Source organism: Bos indicus, chromosome 3 (genome assembly GCF_029378745.1).
Source record: "Bos indicus isolate NIAB-ARS_2022 breed Sahiwal x Tharparkar chromosome 3, NIAB-ARS_B.indTharparkar_mat_pri_1.0, whole genome shotgun sequence".
Classification (NCBI taxonomy): domain Eukaryota; kingdom Metazoa; phylum Chordata; class Mammalia; order Artiodactyla; family Bovidae; genus Bos; species Bos indicus.
The window spans coordinates 15,242,820-15,264,130 of record NC_091762.1 but is presented as its reverse complement, the minus strand read 5'-3'; the positions used below and the strand labels follow the sequence as shown (position 1 = coordinate 15,264,130).

Sequence of the window (21,311 nt, the reverse complement as noted above, 5' to 3'; positions counted from 1 at the left end):
AGTGAGACCGGTAGGGCCGGCGACCCTCCTTAGGGGGCTTCCCTTTGGGCTCTGTGTTGCGGACCTAGGACCCAGGAAAGAACGCACTCAGTGGTCGACTTTTTCTTTTTTATTTAAACCCAGCTTAAATTTCTCGAGTTTCACACTACTGTTTATATGCAGTGATGTTTTTTGTGCATTTTTACGCATTCCTCGTGGGTGGATGATGAATGGATGATGTATTTTCAACCTCATTAGGCAGCCTGGTTAGGGAATAAAGATACCATATATATCAAATTCAGGTCTGGACTCCATCTGCCGTGTCTTATGTGTCCTTCAGAAAGTTATTTTTCTTAGTTCTTTGTCAACAAGAAACGAAAAATTGAACATAGAAATTAGTGAGCCCCTAATCTGCCTTCAGGGTTGATGTGCGATGAAATACGTGTAGAGTCAAATTAACTCCTAGGTACAGGGAAAGTGCAGTGTTACGTTATCGTTAACGGTGATGTTGATAAATTGGTAGTTTGTGTCCTATTCTTCCAAATCGTTAATAAAACAATGCAAATCTAGGTCTATCAGATTTCCATAGTTACTGATACTTGTGTCTCAAAGCTCTGCATGAACATTTACTTTTTCTTGATTGAATTCAAAAGAATTATGGACTATTAAAAGCCACAGGTAATTCCAAAGCTCTCTTCTAGTAATCTTTTGTTTTACCTTGTAGGCAAAGCCGAATACATGAGACAAGGGATCCACTTAGGTTTCCCTTTTCCTTCACATCTGTGGACTTCTAGGGATCTGGCAATGGTTTCAAAATCACTGTACTAGATTAATCTCAAAGGCCATTCAAGCTCTAAAGTTAGACACTCCTAAATTTCCTCTTTACCATATTTCAATCTGTGAGTCTGGTTTTGTTTGCTTGCTTGCTTTTTTTTTTTTTTTTAAGGGAAATTCACCTCAGTTACCTCACTCTATTTGCTTTTCCTAACCTTAAGTCCGAACTTTTTCATGGAGCTGTTCAGGAGCCGTTGATCTTTTTTAATTGTGCCATGTATGCAAGTGTGTTGCTCTACTAAAAGCATTTTAAATTTGTTGTCAGGAACTATGTCTAACATTTCTTTTACATTCTTTGGTAGTTTAGTGTAAAGCAAGTCATGGAAATGTTGAAATGAATTTTAGATACTTAAAATATTAGAAGGGAAAGAAAATTAACATTTGTGAAATACTATGCCAGGAGAACTTGCGTTCCTGTTTAATCCTTAAAATAAACAACACTTTGAAATAGATCATATTATCCCCATTTTACAGATGAGAAGCCTGAGGCTCAAAAAAGTCAGATAACTATCTTTAGACTTTAGTTTGCCTGGCTCTTAAAAATGTAACTTTTTTCACTATATCACATTGCCTTCACAGTAAATTTGTTTTTAGCAACATAATTGCATATGCTACAAAGAAAAAAAAACACTTCTAATACAATTCCACTACACCTGTATATAAAGAGAGTTACTTATAGTCTCTGCCTTTAACTTACTTCTGGTAACTGCACTTCATGAATTGCCCATTAAGTATAGACAGATAAGATACTATTCAATTCTTTTATGTATGTCCCCAGTGCCTACCAGAGACTAAAATATATTAAGTGCTCAATAAAATGACCTTATTGAATGAATGAACCTTGAATTATTTGAACTAAGGAAAGTATGGAAAACAGAATAATGGTTCCGCGAAAGATGTCTGTGTTGTAATCCCTGGAAGCAGTAAATGTGTTATATTACATGGCAAAAGAAAATTAAGGATACTTACTAATCAGCTAATCTGAAAATAGGGAGATTACCCTGAATCATCTGGTAACCCCGCTGCAATTACAAGAGTTCTTGAAAGATGGAAGAGGAAGACCAAAGAGTCAGTGTCAGAGTGATGCAGGAGGACATAGACCTGACCAGCTGCTGCAGGCAGGCTTTGAAGATGAAGGGCAACCTCTAAAACCTAGAGAAGTCAAGAAAACATTCTCTACTACAGCACCCAGAAAGAACACAGTCCTGCTGACACTTTGATTTTGGACTTTTAAACCACAGAACTCTAGATGACAAATTTATGTTGTTTTATTATTATCACCAGGTTTGTGGCAATTTGTTACAGTAGCAATAGGAAACACAGAAAGGGGGCCAAATCACAACTACCTCCAGAGTACTTTGCCTTGGATGATGGTTTTGTATTTTAATTTAAAAGAGGGTAAGATTTAACTGAAAGTGGCTCAGACGGTAAAGCGTCTGCCTGCAGTGCGGGAGACCCGGGTTCGATACCCGGGTTGGGAAGATCCCCTGGAGAAGGAAATGGCAACCCGTTCCAGTACTCTTGCCTGGAAAATTCCATGGGCTGAGGAGCCTGGTGGGTTACAGTCCATGGGGTCGCAAAGAGTCAGACATGACTGAGCGACTTCACTTCACTTCACTTCACTTTCTTTAAGCATAGTGAGAGGCCCTCAGCAAAACCGCCTAGATTTCCAGAGTTTCCCTACTGCTCTGCTTCTGGCATCAGTCCTCAAGCTGTAAATAGACAGTTGGGCTCTATGCTATTGCTGTACAGCAGCAGTCTTAGCTAAGCTGAGCTCAGATTTCCCCACTAGAATAGAAGTAATTAAACATTTATCTCATAATGCTTCCTTGCTGGGATGTTGCAGCAGGGAAAGGTGGAATGCAGATTAGCAAGAAAAGCTTTTCAGTGTACACTTTTTAAAAACTATTTATTTATTTGGCTTCGTCTGGTCTTAGTTGTGGCACATCGGCTCTCTAGTTTCGGCTCACCGGCTACCCCAAGATGTGTGGGATCTTAGTTCCCTGACCGGGGATCACATCCGAGTTCCCCACATTACAAGGCAGATTCTCAACCACTGAACCACCAGGGAAATCCTGATGTACACTTTTAAAATAAAGTTTCAAACATTTAAAAATACAACCTACTGGAGCATCATCAGGGTTAACTTTACCCTTGACAAGTTATGGTAAATACTATAAAAATATAGAGCTTCAAACTCTTATATGATAAGTAAAATATATATATATGTATGTATATATGTATATAATAGTCCATAAATAATTTTCTATTTACCAAGGGAGGAACTCTGCAATTTTTGTTTGGGTACCATGATTTTAAACTCATGCTTCAGGTAATCGCCTTTTAGCAAAGTAGAAATGTACACTCCCCACTGCCTGGGTTCAAAGCCTGACTCTTTTACTTGGTAGCTATGCAAACTTGGGTAGAAACTAGTTGGTCATAGTAATAACCCATTTTTTTAAAGTAATTTAATCCTTTTAAGAATCCTGTATGTAAATACTACTGTTTTCTCCATTTTAGAAATGAGGAAACAGACAACACAAAGTTTAAGTAACTTGCTTAAGGTCACACAACTATTAAGTAGGAGAGCCCCATTTCAAATCCTAGAAGTTAGATTCTTTTTTTTTTTAAGAAGTTATTCTCGAGTCCATGTTTTTAACTATTCTGCCATACTTGCCACTTTATCTTTGTAAGTTGGAGATAATAATATTTATGTCATAGAATTGTTTTGAAAATATATAGAGTTAATTCACATAAAGCACTCAGACCAGTGCCTGATCTACAGAAAATGTTCAGTAAATGTTAGCTGTCGCTATTGTGGTTGCTCTGGGTTGTTTTGTTTTTTGAACCCTAGATGTTCTCCTCTGTAATTTATTTAGTAGCTGGAAGAAAGTGAACATCAAAGCAGATGTGCCTTATTCCTGTTTTTCCTAGTACAGCCCTTGTATATTTTTTATATGTTGGTATTTTAAATTGCTCTTAGCTTGGTAAATGGTATATTACCAAAGGAAGGAAAAATGTCTGGAAAACACTACTATAGTCCTTGCCCTTGTTTTACAGATAGGAAACTTGGGCTCACAGAGTAAAGGAAAAAAAAAAAAAGATGTTTTTACAAGCTTGAAACAATGTTATTTTTCCTGTGAAGAATGGTACATGAGAAGTACCCTTGTGAGAAACCTGAGGGTTTCCCAAACCTTACCAGGGTAGATTTAGATGTGTTGTTGGGATGGGGCCCCACTGTTTATTTTCTTTAACCTCAGCCTAACACAATTGGATGCAGCAGGATTTTTCTAAACAGAGTAACATAATTCATACAGAAAAGCTGTTTGTTAGCTTTAAAGGATTCATTAGGGGTTTGTTGATTTAATTTTAATTTACTTTCTCCCTGGGTGATAGCAACATGGCTCAGAGGTCAAAAAGTATAAAAGACACTACACTCTCTCTTCCTGCCCCCACCAGAACCCATTTCCTTTCCCTAAAGGCAAACAGGATTATCAATTTTTGTATATCCTTCAAAATATTTACCTTTTTACAAACAAATTGGATAGATTTTCCCCTTTTGTACATAAATGATAGCTGCTGTATACCTTGTTCTGCATTTTGTTTTTGGTTTGTTTTCCACTTACTGTATGTTAGAGATTTTTTCCTCATTAATATGGAGAGAACGTTTAGGATTGTTTTGTTTCTAAACAGCTGCATAGTATTCCATGGTATGGATATGCTGAATTAGACTCTTTCCATTCTTGCAATATTAGAAACAATGTTGCAGTGAATAATCTCCAAGAAGCAAATTTTTCCTACAGGACTCAAGATTTAGAACACTTTTTCTCAATCTTGGCACTGCTGAAATTTGGGACTGGATAATTCTTTGTTGTGGGAGCCTCTCCTGTGCATTGCAGAATGCTTAACAGAAACCCTGGCCTCTCAATTCACTAGATGCCAGGAGCACCTCTCCCCCAAGTTGTGACAACCAAACTCCTATCAGACATTGCCGGATGTTTCATAGGGGACCAAGTTGCTGGTTTAGAAAAAAAGATTCCTAGGACTTCCCCAGTGGTCCAGAGTTTAGGACTCCACATTCTTAATGCAGGGGTCATGGATTGAATCCCTATACCTGGTCAGGGAACTAAGATTGCGCATGCTACATGACATGGCAAAAAAAAAAAAGTAAATGAAAAAGAATTACTGATCATTGGGAAATCAGTCTAGTTTCAATAGAGAAAAAGCTATGGCAGATTAATGTATCATCTTTTGTCAGAATTCCATGAATGGTAAACCAAAATAATGACATTTTACATATATATATATATATCTTCATTAATATAAGACATTTGATAATCTCATGGCTTTTTGGAGAAATATGTACTGAATGCTGAATTGGTTATATAACCATACCCAGAGACTACCTGTTCTTAAATGGGTTGAAATTCCCTTAACCATTGACATCTATGCAGTGGTTCTCACTCTTAGCTGCACATTGGAATCAGTGAGGTAACTCTAATACCTATGAAATACCTATGTCTGAATCTCACTAATAGACATTGTGGTTTAATTGGTCTGAGATACACTCTGGATAGCAGAGTTTTAATTATACTCAGATGATTCTAATGTGCAGCCACCATTGGAAACCAGTGATCTAGGCTATGCTACAAAACTCTTCAGATAACTGTATCGTATTAAATTGTTACTTGAATGAAATAGCTGAGGATATATTTTTCAAATTTATAATTTTCACACAATTTTTAAAGGATAGGTAATATGTTGGTGATAGATTTCAGAAAAACATTCAGATCTCCATATGGAGGATCCTGAATTGGAACCTATAACAGGAAGAGTACATTATCAAAAAAGTTTGCAAAATCCAAATAAAGTCCATGGTTTAGTGAATAGTATTGTAACTATTAATTTCTTAATTTTGATAATTGTGCTATGGGCATGTAAGATGTTAACATTAGGAGAAGTTGGATGAAGGGTGTAGGAAACTCTTTCTACTATCTTTGCTGTTCTTTTGGCCCAAAGTTTTTAAAAATGAAAACTAAACAACTATTACAAATGTTTATCCCTTGCAACTACCTGTATGACTCAAGTTTCTAGTATTATGCATACAAAATAAAGTCAAATTTCATCTGATGCTGAAACTGATATGAAAACTGCAACTCTATTCAATAATTTCTGGTTTGGAATTTTATCAAAACAATTTTGGGCTTCCCAGGTGGCTTAGTGGTAAAGAATCTGCCTGCCAAGCAGGAGACACAGGTTTGATCCCTGGATCAGGAAGATCCCCTGGAGAAGGAAAGGGCAACCCACTCCAGTATTCTTGCCTGGGAAACCCCATGGACAGAGGAGCCTTGGCAGACTACTGTCCAGGGTTACAAAAGAGGCAGACATGACTCAGTGACTAAACAACAACAAAACAACTTTTAGTTCTCATTGATTAACTTTATAACTAAATTTTTTTAAGTTGTGAAGTTTCAAAAACTTTCATTAATGTAGATAATATTGACAAAGTTTCAAAACAATTAAATTTTAATAATTCAGTTATTCTTAGAAAGTGAAAGTGAAGTCACTCAGTCGTGTCCGACTCTTTGCGACTCCATGGACACCAGGCTCCTCCGTCCATGGGATTTTCTAAGCTAGAGTACTGAAGTGGGTTGCCATTTCCTTCTCGGGGAATCTTCCCGACCCAGGGATCGAACCCAGATCTTCCACATTGTAGAAAGATGCTTTGCCTTCTGAGCCACCAGGGAAGTCCAGTTATTCTTAACTAAGGTCAAAATCAACAAATAGCTGCACAAATAAAGTGTTGAGGCTACCTAGGAAGAAAAATGGTATAGTGATGAGGAATATTTACTCTCAATTCCAATAACCATGTTTAGATCCAAGCTTCTCCATTTTTTAACAGTACAGTGGTTTCACTTGTTAGAAAAATTGTAATTTTGCAGCAAAAGTGAAAATGAAAGTCATTCAGTTGTGTCCGACTCTTTGCGACCCCATGGTCTAATTTTACAGATCCTCCCACAAAGCGGTAAAGTCTCCTTCCTACCATTTGAACCCAACCTGGACTATATGCGTGTGCTCGGTTGCTCAGTCATGTCCGACTCTTTGCGGTCCCATGGACTGTAAAAACACAGGACACCATACCTGTAACTTACGTAACTGTCCGTGTGCACTCAGTCGAGTCCGACTCTTTGCAGTCCTATCAACTGTAGCCTGGCAGGCTCCTCTGCCCATGGAATTTTCCAGGCAAGAATACAGGAGTGGGGTGCCATTTCCTACTCCAGGGGATCTCCCCAACCCAGGGATTGAACCCTGGTCAAGTTGGCCTATCATGGTCTGCAATAGAATGCAACAGTCTTTACTGGTCTGAGCCAAATTTGAAGGGGTCTTAAGTGTTTTAGTTCTCTTGGACCGTTGCTCCTGCTGTGACAAGTCCAGGCCACTCTGCAAAGAAGCTGAGAGACAGTGTACAGTAGAATCAGTCATCCTGGTTGAGACTAACCTCAGATGCATGAGGAAGTACTTCAAAGATAGCCAGATCTGGTCCAGAGCAAGGGAAGTAACCAGCTTGTAGCTGTAGACTTCGGAGTGATAATAGTTATTGTTTTAAACCACTGAGTTTTGGGGTAGTTTGTTCAGCAGCAGCAACTGATAAATGCTTCAGAGGCTGCTGTGATGCTAAAATAACGTAAAGCATATAATATATAGTAGTACATTGTCTGGCATATAGTAGTCACTGCATCTTAGCTTCTATTTTTGGTTATTTTAATATGGCTAGAACAATATTTTTTTTAATAACAGCTTTATTGAGGTTGACATACTATAATTCATGTACTTCTGAGTTAAACTCAGTGTCTTTAAAGTTTACAGTTCAGTCAGTTTTTAGTATATTCACAGAGTTGCATAAACATTACTACTGTCTAATTTTAGAACATTTTTATTACCCCAAAAGTACCCACCGGTAGTCAGTCTCCATTCTCCCCTCTCCCAGCTCTGGCAACCACTAATGGAATTTTTTGTCTCAGTAGATTTGCCCATTGTGAACATTTCATATCATTAGAAGTATACTACATTTGATCTTTTGTGACAGACTTCGTTCCTTTTGTTTAAAGGTTCATCCATGTTGTAACATGTATCAGAGCTTCATTGCTTATTTACTGAATAATGTTCCATTGAATGACTGCACCACATCTGTTTATCAGTTAATGGACATTTGGATTGTTTCTAGATTTTGGCTATTATGAATTACGCAGTTGTGAGCATTTCCACACAAATGGTAATGTGTGCAAATGTTTTCATTTCTCTTGGGTATATAACTAGGGGAAGGTCATTTGGTAAATCCGTTAAAACTTTTGAGGAAATGACTAACAGTCAAAGTGACTGAGCCATTTTACAATCCTAGCAGCAATGTATAAGGATTCCGGTTTTCCTGCATCCTCTTCAATGCTTGTTATTGTCTGTTCTTTTTGATTTTAGCTATCCTTGTGAGTGTGAAGTGGTATCACATTGTATTTTTTTTTTTATTAATTTATTTGAAGTTAAAAGACACTTGCTCCTTGGAAGAAAAGCTGTGACAATCTAGACAGTGTATTAAAGAGCAGACATTACTTTGTCAACAAAGGTCCATATAGTCAAAGCTACGGTTTTTCCAGTAGTCATGTATGAATATGAGAGTTGGACCATAAAGAAGGCTGAGCACTGAAGAATTGATGCTTTTGAACTATGGTGCTGGAGAAGACTCTTGAGAGTCCCTTGAACTGCAGGGAGATCAAACCAGTCAATCCTAAAGGAAATCAGCCCTGATATTCATTGGAAGGGCTGATGGCTGAAGCTGAAGCGCCAATATTTTGGCCATCTGATGCAAAGAACTGACTCTTTGGAAAAGACTCTGATGCTAGGAAAGATTGAGGGCAGGAGAAGAAAGGGGCAACAGAGGATGAGATGTTTGCATGGCATCATCAACTCAAGGGACATGAATTTGAGCAAATTCTGGGAGATAGTGAAGGACAGGGTAGCCTGGCGTGCTACAGTCCATGGGGTTGCAAACAGTCCAACACGACTGAGCAACTGAATAACAACAAAATTTATTTGGCTGCACTGGGTCTTGGTCACATGGGATCTTTTGTTGTACACACATGGGCTCTCGAGTAGTGGTGCACAGGCTTAGTTGCTCTGAGCCATGCAGGATTTTAGTGCCCTGACCAGGGATAGAATCCATGCTCCCTGCATTGCAAGGTGAATTTTTAACCACTGGACCAGGGAAGTCCTATATCACATTGCGTTTCTGATTTGTATTTTCCTAGTGGTGTTGAGAGTCCTTTCATGTGCTTAATGGTCATCGTATATCTTCTTTGGAGAAACATCTGTTTAAGTTCTTGGACCGTTTTTGAGTTATGTTTTCTTTTTATTGCTCAGTTCTTTGTATAGGGATATACAGATATATAATCAGATATATTATATCTTTATCAGATACATAATTTGCAAATCTTTTCTAACGTTCTGTGGGTTTTTTATTTTCTTTGTTTTGTTGTGTTTTGTTTGTTTCTCTTTTTTTTTTGGCTGATTTTTTTTTTGCTGATTACCCCACCAGAGATCAAACCTGGCTCTGGCTATGAAAGCACTTATTCCTAACCACTGAACTGCTGAGGAATTATCTGTCTTGATAGTATGCTTTGAAGCAGAACTTTTTAATTTTGATGAAGCCCAAGTACCTATTTTTATTTTTCTTATTTGAGCTTTTGGCATCATTAAGAAACCATTGCATAATCCAAAGTCCCAGAGATTTACTCTTGTATTCTTAGAAGAAAATAGTTTTATAGTTTTAGCACTTCCATTTAGGTCTGTAATCTATTTTGAGTTAATTTTTGTATGTGATGTGAGCTAGGTGTCATAATTTCATTCTTTTACATGTGAATATTCTGCTGTCCCACCATTTCTTGACTGTTCTTGCTCCCATTGGATTTTCTTGGCACTCATGTTAAAAATCAGCTGACTGTGGTATAAGAGTTTATTACTGAATTCTCAACCCTGTTCAATTTATCTGTAGGCATATAGGTGAGACATAAGATCTATAGGCATATGCTCATACCATAACTTTTGAAATCAGGAATGTAAGCCCTCCAACTTTTTTTTTTCAAGGTTTTATAGGCTATTCTGAGTTCATTACATTTTCATATGAATTTTGAGATCAGCTTGACAATTTCCATTAAAAAGGCTGCTGGGATTTTGCTAGATAATAATATTTGTTTTATAACCACTGGGGGCTCAGATGGTAAAGAACCTGCCTGCAGTGCAGGAGACCCAGGTTCGATCCCTGGGTCAGGAAGATCCCCTGGAGAAGGAAATGGCAACCCTCTCCAGTATGCTTGCCTAGAAAATCCCACGGACAGAAGAACCTGTCAGGTGACAGTCCCGAGGGTCAGAAAGAGTCGGACACGACTGAGTGACTAACACTAGGACTTAGGAATATTTGTTTAAAAAAGAAAGAACTGATGATATTGGCGAGCTGTACTCTCAATGAAACAATGGTGTTACAGAATAACAAAGTAGTTACTCTCAAAAATATAAAATCTAGAAACAGTAGGTGATAGCTGAAAAGTATTGGTGAGTAATGTAAAGGACCTGTATGATGATTGCTTTGAGAAACTGAAAACAGTTACCCAGGAGAAGATAAAATAGGGGACATAACTACCTTCGATTTATTGTGTGAAAGGTGGCTTGTAAAACCAAATAGAAAGACTGGTATAGTGGATTGAAAGCTACAAGGAGACGTTTTACCTCAGATTGTGAAAGAACTTTCCATAAAAGCTGAAAAGTTTCCATATGGACTGCTTAGTGCGTTCCCCATCAGTGGAAATGCTCAGGCACTTGGTAATTGACAATACAGTGTATGCAGTGGCTGATGGGAAAGAACGCAGAGTCACACACGGGTTTGAATGCTAGAACTGTCACTTCTAGGCTATATACCTTCAGGCAAGTTAGTCTATCCATCCCTGTTTTCATGTGCACTTAATAGTGTCTACTTCATAGGATTGTGTTGTCAGACAGTGCCTATAAATTGCTTAATACAGTGCCTGTTTCTGGAAAAAAAGAAAAACTGGTAATAAGATCATTGTAGTATTAATTCAGTTCTGAATGAGCTCTGTATGAAGTAGATCACCTTAACCTTAAGAATTTATGGTTCTCTTTACACAAAAACCTGTAAACAAATGTTTAATTGCAGTTTATTCGTAATAGCCAAAACCTGGACCTTCAGTGGATGAATAAACAGTTTATGAATAAACATTCATACCATGGAATAGTACTCAGGATTAAAAGAACAAACTATTGGGGCATGAGTTTGATCGCTGGTCAGGGAATTAAGATACCAAATGCTGCACAAGATCCCACAAGCTGTGTAGCATGGCCAAAAAAAAGTTTTTAAAATAGAAGAAGAAACTATTGATACATATAACACATAGCCCAAATGAATCTCCAGAAAATTATGGTGACTGGAAAAAGCTGATAGTAAAAGGTTGCATATAGTATGATTTCATTTATGTAACATTCATGAAAGGACAAAATTATAGAAACGGAACAGATTAGTTGTTGTCATGGTTAAGGAGTGGGAAGGTTGTGAAAGGGAAGTGCAGGAGGCTATATAAGGGCTGCCTGAGGGATCCTTAAAGTGATGGAAAAGTTTTGTGTTTTGACTGTGTTTGTGTCAGTATCTTGGTACTATATTGTACTATAGTTTTGCAAGGTGTTACCATTGGAAGAAACTGGGTAAAGGATACATTGTTGTTGTGTTAGATGCTCAGTCCAGTCTGACTCTTTGGGACCTCCTGAACTGTAGCCTGCAGGGCTCCTCTGTCCATGGGATTTCCCAGGCAAGAATATTGGAGTGGATTTCCATTCCTTTCTCCAGGGGATCTTCCTGATCCAGGGATCGAACCTGGGTCTACCAAATTGCAGGCAGATTCTTCACCATCTGAGCCACAAGGATACGTGGAACAGTTAAGTTCACTTCAGTTGACTCGCTCAGTCGTGTCCGACTCTTTGCCACCCCATGAATCGCAGCACGCCAGGCCTCCCTGTCCATCACCAACTCCCGGAGTTCACCTAGACCCACGTCCATCGAGGCAGTGATGCCATCCAGCCATCTCATCCTCTGTCGTCCCCTTCTCCTCCTGCCCCCAATCCCTCCCAGCATCAGAGTCTTTTCCAATGAGTCAGCTCTTCGCATGAGGTGGCCAAAGTACTGGAGTTTCAGCTTCAACATCATTCCCTCCAAAGAAATCCCAGGGCTGATCTCCTTTAGAATGGACTGGTTGGATCTCCTTGGAGTCCAAGGGACTCTCAAGGGTCTTCTCCAAACACCACAGTTCAAAAGCATCAATTCTTCGGCGCTCAGCCTTCTTCACAGTCCAACTCTCACATCCGTACATGACCACAGGAAAAACCACAGCCTTGACTAGACGAACCTTTGTTGGCAAAGTAATGTCTCTGCTTTTGAATATGTTATCTAGGTTGGTCATAACTTTCCTTCCAAGGAGTAAGCCTCTTTTAATTTCATGGCTGCAGTCACCATCTGCAGTGATTTTGGAGCCCCCAAAAATAAAGTCTGACACTGTTTCCACTGTTTCCCCATCTATTTCCCATGAAGTGGTGGGACCAGATGCCATGATCTTCATTTTCTGAATGTTGAGCTTTAAGCCAACTTTTTCACTCTCCACTTTCACTTTCATCAAGAGCCTTTTTAGTTCCTCTTCACTTTTCTGCCATAAGGGTGGTGTCATCTGCATATCTGATATTTCTCCCGGTAATCTTGATTCCAGCTTGTGCTTCTTCCAGTCCAGCATTTCTCATGATGTACTCTGCATAAAAGTTAAATAAACAGGGTGACAATATACAGCCTTGACGTACTCCTTTTCCTATTTGGAACCAGTCTGTTGTTCCATGTCCAGTTCTGATGTTGCTTCCTGACCTGCATACAAATTTCTCAAGAGGCAGACCAGGTGGTCTGGTATTCCCATCTCTTGAAGAATTTTCCACAGTTTATTGTGATTCACACAGTCAAAGGCTTTGGCATAGTCAATAAAGCAGAAATAGATGTTTTTCTGGAACTCTCTTGCTTTTTCCATGATCCAGTGGATGTTGGCAAGTTGATCTCTGGTTCCTCTGCCTTTTCTAAAACCACCTTGAACATCAGGAAGTTCACGGTTCACGTATTCCTGAAGCCTGGCTTGGAGAATTTTGAGCATTACTTTACTAGCGTGTGAGATGAGTGCAATTGTGCGGTAGTTTGAGCCTTCTTTGGCATTGCCTTTCTTTGGGATTGGAATGAAAACTGACCTTTTCTAGTCCTGTGGCCACTGCTGAGTTTTCCAAATTTGCTGGCATATTGAGTGCAGCACTTTGACAGCATCATCTTTCAGGATTTGGAATAGCTCCACTGGAATTCCATCACCTCCACTAGCTTTGTTTGTAGTGATGCTTTCTAAGGCCCACTTGGCTTCACATTCCAGGATGTCTGGCTCTAGGTCAGTGATCACACCATCGTGATTATCTGGGTTGTGAAGATCTTTTTTGTACAGTTCTTCTGTGTATTCTTGCCATCTCTTCTTAATATCTTCTGTTAGGTCCATACCATTTCTGTCCTTTATCGAGTCCATCTTTGCATGAAATGTTCCTTTGGTATCTCTGATTTTCTTGAAGAGATCCCTAGTCTTTCCCATTCTGTCGCTGAAGAAGGCTTTCTTATCTCTTCTTGCTATTCTTTGGAATTCTGCATTCAGATGTTTATATCTTTCCTTTTCTCCTTTGCTTTTCGCTTCTCTTCTTTTCACAGCTATTTCTAAGGCCTCCCCAGACAGCCATTTTGCTTTTTTGCATTTCTTTTCTATGAGAATGGTCTTGATCCCTGTCTCCTGTACAATGTCACGAACCTCATTCCATAGTTCATCAGGCACTCTATCTATCAGATCTAGGCCCTTAAATCTGTTTCTCACTTCCATTGTATAATCATAAGGGATTTGATTTAGATCATACCTGAATGGTCTAGTGGTTTTCCCTACTTTCTTCAATTTAAGTCTGAATTTGGCAATAAGGAGTTCATGGTCACATTCACATTATTGTGCAGCCGTCACACCCTTCATCTCCATAACTCTTTTCATCTTATACCATGAGGAAACCGGTCCTTTATCTGCCTTCCAATAACAATGTGATTAATTTGTGTGCTGCAAATCAGCACTCAAAGAATATGAAAAAACTGAAAGGAGAAATCTTTACTCAATTTTTTCGTAGTATTAGTGGCTTTGAGCCTTTTTTTTTTAAGTGCCCTGATTTGTATATATCTTGGAATGTAGATTCAAGGGATTAGATCTAATAGAGTACCTGAAGAACTATGGACAGAGGTTTGTAACATTGCATAGGAAGCAGTGATCAAAACCATCCCCAAGAAAAAGAAATGCAAAAAGGCAAAATGGTTGTGTGAGGAGGCCTTACAAATAGCTGAGAAAAGAAGAGAAGCTAAAAGCAAAGGAGAAAAGGAAAGATATACCCATTTGAATGCAGAGTTTCAAAGAATAGCAAGGAGAGATAAGAAAGCCTTAATAAGTAATCAGTGAAAAGAAATAGAGGAAAGCAATAGAATGGGAAAGTCCTTTTCAAGAAAATTAGAGATGCCAAAGAAACATTTCATGCAAAGATGGGCATAATAAAGGACAGATACGGTATGGATCTAACAGAAGCAGAAGATATTAAGTAGAGGTGGCAAGAATACACAGAAGAAGTATACAAAAAAAAGATCTCAATGACCCAGATAACCATGATGGTGTGATCACTAGAGCCAGACATCCTGGAGTGTGAGGTCAAGTGGGCCTTAGGAAGCATCGCTATGAACAAAGCTAGTGGAGGTTATGGAATTCCAGCTGAGTTAATTCAAATCCTAAAAGCTGTTAAAGTGCTGCACTCAATATGCCAGCAAATTTGGAAAACTCAGCAGTAGCCACAGGACTGAAAAAGGTCAGTTTTCATTCCAGTCCCACAGAAGGGCAATGCCAAAGGACGTTCAGACTACTGCACAATTGTGGTCATTTCACATGCTAGCCGGAGAAGGCAATGGCACCCCACTCCAGTACTCTTGCCTGGAAAATCCCATGGACGGAGGAGCCTGGTAGGCTGCAGTCCATGAGGTCGCTAAGAGTCGGACAAGACTGAGCGACTTCACTTTCACTTTTCACTTGCATGCACTGGAGAAGGAAATGGCAACCCACTCCAGTGTTCTTGCCTGGAGAATCCCAGGGATGGGGGAGCCTGGTGGGCTGCCGTCTATGGGGTCACACAGAGTCGGAAATGACTGAAGGACTTAGCAGCAGCACATGCTAGCAAAGTAATGCTCAAAATTCTCCACTTGGCTTCAGCAATACGTGAGCCGAGAATTTGCAGATGTTCAAGCTGGATTTAGAAAAGGCAGAGGAACCAGAGATTAAATAGAAAAAGCAAGAGAATTCCGGAAAAACATGTACTTCTTCATTGACTACACTGAAGCCTTTGACTGTGTGGATCACAACCAACTGTGGAAAATTCTTAAAGAGATGGGAATACCACAGCACCATACCTGCCTCCTTGGAAACCTGTATGCAGGTCAATAAGCAACAGTTAGAACAGGACAGGGAACAACGGGCTAGTTCCGAATTGGGAAAGGAGTATGTTAAGGCTGTGTATTGTCACGCTGCTTATTTAACTTGTATGCCAGTTCATCATGTGAAATGCTGGGCTGGATAAAGCTGAAATCAAGATTGCCAGGAGAAATATCAATAACCTCACATATACAGATGATACCACCCTCATGGCAGAAAGCGAAGAGGAACTAAAGAGCATGTTGTTAAAAGTGAAAGAGGAGAGTGAAATAGTTGGCTTAAAACTCAACATTCAAAAAACGAAGATCATGGCATCTGGCCCCATAGCTCCAGAATCACTGCAGATGGTAACTACAGCCATGAAATCAAAAGACACTTGCTCCTTGGAAGAAAAGATATGACCAAGCTAGAGAACATATTAAAAAGCAGAGACATTACCTTGCTGACAAAGGTCCGTCTAGTCAAGGCTATGGTTTTTCCAGTAGTCATGTATGGATGTGGGAGTTGGACTATAAAGAAAGCTGAGCACCGAAGAATTGATGCTTTTGAACTCTGGTGTTGGAGAAGACTCTTGAGAGTCCCTTGGACTGCAAGGAGATCCAACCAGTCAATCTTACGGGAAATCAGTCCTCAATATTCATTGCAAGGACTGATGCTGAAGTTGAAGCTCCAGTACTTTGGCCATCTGATGTGAAGAACTGACTCATTGGAAAAGACCCTGATGCTGGGAAAGATTGAAGGCAGGAGGAGAAGGGGACGAAAGAGGATGAGATGGTTGGATGGCATCACCAACTCGATAGACATGAGTTTGAGCAAGCTCCGGGAGTTGGTGATGGACAGGGAAGCTGGTGTGCTGCAGTCCGTGGAGTCTCGAAGAGTCAGACACAAATGAATGCCTGAACTGGAATGTAGAATGAGCACACATTCTATTCTTTCTGCTTTCGGTTGGCCTGTCAATTTGATTTTTTTTGTTTGTTTGTTTTTATTTAAAGGTATTTTATAGAACTTGGAAAATGTGGTTTAGTCTGGATTGTCTGCTTTGAGATTATACTTTTGAGATTCAATCTCCTTTTTTCCTTAAAATATCTTCTCTCATTCTTATATAAGCTGTGTGTGTCCTTTACCTTTAAAAGCAGTAGAAAAATATTGGGTTTTAAGAGAAGACTTCAGTGAAAAGGATGAATTGGAGAAGTTCAAGGATGGAGGCTGGTAAGATACAAGATGACTGGGTACAAGATGGAAAGCTGGTCACATTTTCCTGACCGGCATTTCCCATAATCTCTAAAACATAGCCAGAGTCATGGCCTCAGTGACCACAGGCATACATGGAGAAAGTACTCCCCTCAGGATTATGTCACCACTCTTTGTAGGACCTGACCTCCCTGCAGAGCTGCAGCCCACAGATGTCTCACATCAGTGGTGGTTCCAGGGCATATTGAGAAGATACAGGGAACAAGGTTGAGTAGGCTAGATACTGTTGGAGTGACACTAGGTCATAAGTAGTTTGGGAATTGGAAAAGTTGAGGTTGGGTGGAGGGCTTAGGGTTGGAAATCAGCTGACATGGAGGGTTAGAATTTGTGTGGAGGTTGCTTGTCACAGATGGAGGCAGGGAGTTGAAGTAATTGAAATAGGGAAGGAAGGAGAACTGAAGTTAAGAAAATTGAGCTGGTCCGAGATGGTGGTGTTGGGTGTCAGGTGACGCTTGTATCAGGTGGAAATCGATGCTGGGTGGTTTGGGGCACTGGGCTGTTGTGTTGGTGGTTGCCAGAAGTGCCCCCGGGTTCTCTGATTCCTTAGAGGGACTCAGAGGTCAGCATATAGTTGTACTTACAGCTGTGACTTATTACAGCAAAAAGATACAGAGCAAAATCAGTACAGGAAAAAGGCACACTGGGCAAAATCTGGAGGAAACAGGTATAAATTTCCAGGAGTCCTTTCCCAGTAGAATCGTGTAAGACACACTTGATTCCTTCAGCAAAAAGTGGACAACACATGAAATGTTGTTGCCACCCAGGGAAACTGTCAACAGTCTCAGCGCCCAGGGTTTTTAATTGGGGCAGGCCATGCAGTCATTTGCTGCCTGGCGTGTACTAAAATTCCACATTCCAGAAGGAAAGCAAGTGTTTAACATAAACCATGTTGTTTGGGTAAATAGTTTAGGCACAGTGAGTCACTCTTACCCATTCTGGGAGTGATGGGAACTCTCCCCAGCTAAGGGGCAGCCTTGCTCTTTTAGTTCTTTCCTGCACAGTTGGATTAGATAGCGTGTGGTGGGGGTGGGCTCTGGGCGGTGGTGAGCAGCAATGGAGGCACTAAGGCAGAGCTAAGGAGAATGGGGAGCAGAGGGTCCCTCGACTCTGCCTGTGGCCTAGCAGGTTCATCCTCAGGCCTGGGCATATGCTTATTCCACAGCAGCAACCCTTCCACTCACACCCAGGAGAATGTAATTAATAGTATTTTGTGGAGTTCCAAGGGTTCTAAGACCAAGTAAATTTGGATTAAAAAGATTTGGGGGACTTCCCTGGTGACCCAGTGGTTAAGAGTCCACCCTCCAATGCAGGGGATGCAGGTTTGATCCTTGGTCGAGGAACTAGGATCTTGGGGCAACTAAGCCCACAGGCTGAAGCTGTCGAGCCCACGCATTCTTGTGCTCCACATCCAGAGAACCCCCTTGGGCTGCAAACAGAGAAAGCCTGCACACCACAACGAAGACCCAGGACACCTTAGGGGAAAAAAATTCTCTTTGCTATTTTTTTTGGTTTTGTTTTTGTCACTGAGTCATATCCAACTCTTTGCAACCTTGTGGACTGTAGCTCACCAGGTTCCTCTGTCCATGGGATTCTCCAGGCAAGAGTACTGGACTGGGTTGCCATTTCCTTCTACATGAGACCTTTCCAACCCAGGAATCCAACCCACATTTCCTGCATTGGCAGGCATGTTCTTTACCACTGAACTACCACGGAAGCCCCTCCTCTTTACTATAGTTTTCCCCAAAGCTTTTAAATATGCAAATAGATAGCATATTCAAAAGCAGAGATATTACTTTGCCAACAAAGGTCCGTCTAGTCAAGGCTCTGATTTTTCCAGTGGTCATGTATGGATGTGAGAGTTGGACTGTGAAGAAAGCTGAGCGCCGAAGAATTGATGCTTTTGAACTGTGATGTTGGAGAAGACTCTTGAGAGTCCCTTGGACTGCAAGGAGATCCAACCAGTCCATTCTGAAGGAGATCAGCCCTGGAATTTCTTTGGAAGGAATGATGCTAAAGCTGAAACTCCAGAACTTTGGCCACCTCATACAAAGACTTGACTCATTGGAAAAGACTCTGATGCTGGGAGGGATTGGGGGCAGGAGGAGAAGGGGACGACAGAGGATGAGATGGCTGGATGGCATCACTGACTCGATGGACGTGAGTCTGAGTGAACTCCGGGAGTTGGTGATGGACAGGGAGGCCTGGCATACTGCGATTCATGGGGTCGCAAAGAGTCGGACACGACTGAGTGACTAAACTGAACTGAACTGATACATACATTGTAATTATTCAAGAAATGAATAACTGTATAGCATTCTCAAGTTTCTTTGGCCAGAGAACATTGATGCATCTTATGACTAGTTTCACCAAACTCATTTTGTGAACTGCTGCTCTAGAACTTTTGGTTTTGAAACACAGCAAAGCAGCCTGGAATCCCACATGTAAACAGGAGGCAGGCCAGTGGAGACCATGCCAGGCTTGTTCACCGTTGAATGCTCTGTATGATTGGGCATGTAGAAGCATGTCACACGTTTTTTGGAATGACTGAGTTAAGGCGTGCTTTGACATCTTTATTAAGAAGTTAACTTTTCTACACTTCCCAGACAAGGATCCATAACAGCATTGTTTGGGATTCCCGTTTTAATTTAAAGGAAAGCTTTCACAATATCTAGAGTCCTTTATGTCCTGCAGATGAAGGGCGTGGGTGTCCTTAAATTTCTTGCAGCTGGGACCCACGCTTGACTTCCAAATGGAACAGTACATCTACAAAAGGAAAAATGATGGCATCTACATCATAAATCTGAAAACCTGGGCAGAACTTCTGTTGCAGGTCGTGCCATTATTGCCATTGAAAGTCCAGCTGATGTGAGTGTCACGTCCTCCAGGAAGCTGTGTTGAAGTTTGCTGCTGCTCCTGGAGCCACTCCTGTTGCTGGCCGCTTCTCTCCTGGAACCTCACTAACCAGATCCGGGCAGCCTTCCAGGAGCCACAGTTTCTGGTGGTTACAGCTGCTCACAGAGACCTCTTACGTTCAGCTGCCCACCATTGCTCTGTGTAACACAGACTCTGCAAAGAGGAGAGGAGAGTGGACATTGTCATCCCATGCAATAAGAAAGCTGACTTGGTGGGTCTGATGTGGTGGATACTCACCCGGGGAAGTTCTGCGCATGCATGGCACCATCTCCTGTGAACGCCGATGGGAGGTCATGGCTGATCTCAACTTTTACAGAGATCCTGAAGAGACTGAAAAAGAAGAGCAGGCAGCAGCTGAGAAGGCTGTGACCAGGGAGGAATTTTACGGTGAATAGACCCCTTCGGCTCCTGAGTTCTTTGCTGCTTGACCTGAGGCGGCAGACTGGTCTGCAGGCGTGCGGGTGCCATCAGTGCCTATTCGGCAGTTCCCTGCTGCAGCCTGGAGTGCGGAGCCTGCCTGAAGACCACTGTGCAGCTACCACTGCTCAGGCCCCTGAAGACGAGGGCGTGACCACTGAGTAGTCTTAAGCTGTTCTTCCACAAGCTAAAATGGAAAGAGGTTGATGGAAAATAAACTGTTTCTAAAAGAGAAAAAGTAAACTTGAAAACTAAAAGGAAATAAAATTCATAGGAGTTTACATCATCTCTTAACTGTACTATAAGCTCTTTTGAGTCAGAGACCATAACAGCTTTGTTCACCATCTTATTCACAGGCCCTGGCATATAACAGGTGCTGTGTAGCCGTTGAATAAATGAGTTCAACTTTATTATCTACTAGTGAATATTGAGAGTTGCATTTAAGTATTTTAAACAGTTTTTTACTTCACATGATTAAGGTTTTTCTGTTAAATATTTCCAGCATACAAATGTGGAGAAGGCCCTGGCACCCCACTCCACTACTCTTGCCTGGAAACTCCCATGGACAGAGGAGCCTAGTGGGCTGCAGTCCATGGGGTCGCTAGGAGTCAGACACGACTGAGCAACTTCACTTTCATTTTTCACTTTCATGCATTGGTGAAGGAAACGGCAACCCACTCCAGTGTTCTTGCCTGGAGAATCCCAGGGACGGCGGAGCCTGGTGGGCTGCCGTCTGTGGGGTCGCACAGAGTCGGACATGACTGAAGTGACCTAGCAGCAGTAGCAGCAGCAGCATACAAATGAATAAACATAACACATATGGCATAAAAATAAAAAAAGCAAATGATCATATATTCATTATCCATCATTTGAAGTAGGTCATTATAATTTTCTTTGTGTCAGTCAGTCACTTCAGTCGCTCAGTCGTGTCTGACTCTCTGCGATTCCACAAACCGCAGCACACCAGCCTCGGTGTCCATCACCAACTACCAGAGTCCACCCAAACCCATGTCCATTGAGTCGGTGTTGCCATCCAACCATCTCATCCTCTGTTGTCCCCTTCTCCTCCTGCCCTCAATCTTTCCCAGCATCAGGGTCTTTTCCAGTGAGTCAGCTCTTTGCGTCAGGTGGCCAAAGTATTGGAGTTTCCGCTTCAGCATCAGTCCTTCCAATGACTGATCTCCTTCAGGATAGACTGGTTGGATCTCCGTGCCCTTCCCCAGTCTTGTCCCTTTATCTCTTCCCTAAGGGTAAATACTATTCTAAATATGTGTTTATCATGCTCCTTCTCTTTCAGTT

At 41.0% G+C, this 21,311-nt stretch overlaps 1 protein-coding gene and 1 pseudogene across 3 annotated transcripts in view; both read left to right on the top strand.

The window, feature by feature from the left end:
* LOC139179712 (small ribosomal subunit protein uS2 pseudogene) lies at positions 1 to 21,262 on the top strand (annotated as a pseudogene).
* The window catches only part of DAP3 (death associated protein 3), a 39,939-nt gene that overhangs the window by 1,216 nt on the left and 17,412 nt on the right, over positions 1 to 21,311 (top strand). The gene's annotated exons all lie outside the window — the stretch shown is intronic.